Here is a 4335-nt window from a genome sequence, read left to right as displayed (position 1 = left end):
CATCATGACAGTAAAATAGGGCATTCTAAGTCAATATACTGCAGTATTTCCTTTCTCAATCAGTAAAAGATATGGTTAACACCCGGTCATGCATGAAAAAAAAAAATACCGTCATGTACCATGAAACCGGTATAATTTTGAAAAATACCGTGATCTAAATTTTTGGTCATACCGCCCAGCACTAGCTTTTGGCATCTGACGCTGCATATTCTCTCAGAGACGATGAGAGACGAATCTACTTCAACATATGCTGATAACGCTAAATAGCTAACTGTTTTTATTTATTCCCTTAATATTTCTAATATTACATAGGCCTAGTGAAAAAAAAAATAGAAGAAACATATTTCATGTTAAACAGGTTGTTTTTGAAAGTCGGTGCTTGAAATAAAAGCTTTTTATTTCATTGATTTTTATTGATGACTGAGATGTTCATATTTTAATCATAGGCCTATAATTCATTGTATACTGTAGACCTGTTTTAAAATACCTTTTTAAAACATTTTAATTGGAGTAAATATATAGCCTAATCTTTTGTTATCCTCGCGGCGTGTCAGTTATTTGGTAATTATTGCGGGGCAAATTAATTGCAATTTTAATTTAATAATAAAAGTAATTTAATAATAATAATAGGCCTAATAAAAATAAGAATGTAACAGGCCTACATTCATTGGAAATGCCAAATATCTTAATATTGCCAACAATTGATGTTTTTGACAATATCTCTGTCTATCGTCGATACAAGATCATCGTCTTTCAAGGCAACCCAACCCAGCAAGGGGAGGTTATTGAGGGGCCTTTCGCAGTGCGTGCCCGTCCGCTAACGTTACACCACTGGGCAGACAGCACGTTGCCTGTTACGTCGTTTGGGCTGCCTTGTTGAGCGCAGTGGCACTGAGAGCATTATATTTCACAAACTTTAAGCTGTTTTATCTATCTATCTATCTATCTATCTATCTATGTATCTATCTATCTATCTATCTGTCTATCTGTCTGTCTGTCAGTTAATTAATTAATTAATCAATTAATTAATTAAGTTAATTAAATCTTAAGCAAAATATCACGGTTTCAAAATATCACGGTATTGTTGTTACAGCTCTAAAATGTGTTATTTTAAATGACTGGGTAAAAAAAAAAACCTTTTTCCCGCTGAACACAATATATTTTGTTATTGAGCAACGTACAGAATATTAGGAACAGTAGAATTTGTTAATTTTTTTCTTTGATATGTTTCCTAAAAAGAAGAAAAATAAAGACTGACCTCTTTATTTAACCTAAATCTGTAATTACAGTTATTTCATTTGAGTTATATAATTCATATACATATCATTTATATAATTTCATATAATTTAGTTATATCATTTCATATACATAATTAGATTTAATAATAACCCAATTTGAAGCAAAAACAGAATGTTCTGACTAGCTTTGTGAAAATAATTAAACTACATGCCTGAACAAAACAAAACAGCAGAAGCTCTGAATGAAACGCATATTCACTCTCTGACAGCAGGAGGCGCTCATGGAACACCAGATACAGCGTTTCCTTGGTTACCACTGTAAACAAAGCAGCACTGCCGCTGAAACACTGCTTTAATATGAACTATACAGAGACGAGATTAAAAGAAAATACCACATAAACTTTTCTGAAGACAGTCAGTTCCCCTCAGAAACACATTCATATAAACCCCCAAATCAATATTGAGGATTTTCTTCCAATAGTTCATCATGAACAGTGAATGATCTGCCTGCTACAGTGAGTCTTTGAGGAGACATGAAAAACAGTGCATACCGCAGGAACGGTATAACGGAAAATATTAAAATATGACATTTTCAAATCGCGGTACACCTTGAAACCGGTATTCGGCCCATGCCTACTGTCTATCTATCCGTCTATCTGTCTATCTGTTTTACTTTTGGAAAGAGATTTGACATCCTTGTAAAGGCACGTGTTTAGTAATGTTGATGTCACAATGGTTACTCTTACACAGGGTCAGTGAGTTTTGATAATGATTTAGTTGATAGTTGTGCTGTGAATATGAGGATAGGAATTTGATCTCATGGAACTTTCCATGATCAAATTCCTATCATATTCACAGCGCAACTATCAACTAAATCAATATCAAAAGAGAATGCAGTTGCAAAAGTCATTTTTTGAGCATGCTAAAATTCCACATTAATTCTTCATTGAGCTCAAGCTTTGCTAGTTATTGTAAGGTTATTGTAGCATGCACACTTCAGCAGTTCAGCTTTGGAAGTTTAGCGAGACATTTTCCAGCTACATTTAGTGTTTTACTTGTTTGTTTGCTTCTTTCTTGCTTCGTGCTGTTTGTGCTGTTATCTCTTGTGAAGTGTGGGCGAGAAGACATTAGGGGTGCTCCGATCAGGATTTTTGAGGCCGATCTCCGATCACAGAAAGCAGTACCTGCCGATACCGATCTTTTTAAAGCCTTTTTTTTATCATTTATGCAGACGCACCGCTCCTGAACGCACTGCCGGGCCGCAGCTGTGTGCAGTGAATGCTTTAATCCGTTAACATGAGCGTGGAAAAAATACGCACCACGTATGCACTGCAAACCTGCGCCAGACTGAGACGGTGACGCTGCATGTCGTGCCAAACCTCTCACAGCAGCGTCATCAGCTTGAGATCGTTTTTTTGACATAGGCCTTTTTAGAGACCGCCGATCAATCATCCCAATGTGATTATCGGCCGATAGTGATCGGTAGCCGATCAATCGGAGCACCCCTAGAAGACATTGTTGTACTTTTCATGAGTTGTGTGTTTGCACCATCTCCTCTAATTACTGGGACACCGTTAAAGCCGGAGCAGGAGGCTGAAGTGAGCGACAGAAAGTGGCTCCAGGGAAACTCCTTCTATTGATCTTGAACTGTGGTCAAGTGCTGTTTAGGTGCTGTCTCCAGCAGTATTTGCAAACTTCTGCACGAATACTGGATGTGTTCAACATTTAAACTGGCAAATGTGTGATTTAGACAGCAGGGTGAGCCAGAAAACTAATGGGGCAGGAGAAATGGCAGAAAGTCTAACATTTTTTATTTATTTATTTTAAATGTCTAGCCTCCCAGATGTAGCAAAGAAGACTATATTCCTGCTCAGAGCTGATCATATGCACAAGTTAAAATTCACAAAACGCACACATTTCTTAATGTGTTTTATGCTTTTATAAAGTGGCGATAAAAGGATTGTGTGATAACCAGTGTTGTTATTGTTAGCTAAAATTAAAACTAAAATCATTTTAGGTAATTAAAATAAAGCTGGAATAAAATGAAAACATAAATATTTGATGAACTTAAAAACAAAAATGAGAAATGTTGTCTTCACAACTAACTGAAATGAAATAAATACTAAAATTACTAAAACTGAAAAATAATTTAAAGCTACATAGAAATATTTAAAAAATAACAAAAGCACATACATAAAAAAAATATATATAAAGCTAATTTAAAATATTAGTAAATACTACAATTTCAATAAGTGCATTTGGTATAGTATTCAGTATTTAGTTGGAGGATTTGATTATGGCATTCTGCAGTTCTCAGATATTTTTGTATAATGACCACTAAGTCATATTTGACTGTTGTCCTGGCAGCCAATCTCACTGTAATGCTTTCATGTCTCTCATATCACTCTGTGGTGTCTTTCTTCTCACATGATATAATTATTTCTACTCAAATCAATATTTCATGTCCATTTACTTGCGTATTTGATATGTAGCCATGTAATAAGTATAATATACCCCTGGTAAGGTTTATTTTGCGATAATTACTATCTGACTGTATATTGTCACTTACTTGGATTAACTGTAGTTGATATTGTAGGTTTATTTTAACGTACATATGTGGGAATTATAATGGCTTAAAACAAGAGTTCAGAGTAGGGCTGTAACACAATTATTTTGATAATAGATTAATCTATCGATAATTTTTCCAATTAATCTATTGATTATTTTTAACATTGAATCTAGGCCTATTTATTAGTTTCTGATTAGTCAATTAATCCTTACCAATAACCTTAGTTAACCCTCCAATAAATAACCATAACTTCTGCCATTAATCTTTAAACAATTTATTTAAACATTTTCTTCTAAAATACTTACTTTACAAATATAATAACAATAATCTCAACATGAAAAAAGTAGAAGAATTAAAAGGCATCTATCAGTAATGTCTGTGCTGCATTCAGAATCACTATTTGGGATTTGACAACAGCACTTGCTTACAGGTGTGAGTCTTGAAATGTTTTCTTCATTCAGCAGATTGAAGTTGAATACATATTTACAGTAGGGCTGGACAATAATTCAATATCAATATGTATCGCGT

General features: G+C 34.3%; 1 protein-coding gene and 1 long non-coding RNA gene across 2 annotated transcripts in view; one reads left to right on the top strand and one right to left on the bottom strand.

Annotated features, from left to right (window-relative positions):
- The window catches only part of LOC107671323 (uncharacterized), a 16494-nt gene extending 13846 nt beyond the window's left edge, over positions 1-2648 (bottom strand). The window contains exon 1 of the long non-coding RNA XR_001632188.1: positions 2576-2648. This is a non-coding gene — a long non-coding RNA (uncharacterized LOC107671323). The remainder of the gene's footprint in view (positions 1-2575) is intronic.
- LOC107671314 (mastermind-like protein 3) overlaps positions 1-4335 on the top strand; it is a 148382-nt gene that overhangs the window by 20394 nt on the left and 123653 nt on the right. The window lies entirely within an intron of this gene.

This window comes from Sinocyclocheilus anshuiensis, unplaced genomic scaffold (genome assembly GCF_001515605.1).
Source record: "Sinocyclocheilus anshuiensis isolate Anshui unplaced genomic scaffold, SAMN03320099.WGS_v1.1 scaffold145, whole genome shotgun sequence".
Taxonomy (NCBI): domain Eukaryota; kingdom Metazoa; phylum Chordata; class Actinopteri; order Cypriniformes; family Cyprinidae; genus Sinocyclocheilus; species Sinocyclocheilus anshuiensis.
This window is presented reverse-complemented; position numbering and strand designations above follow the sequence as displayed.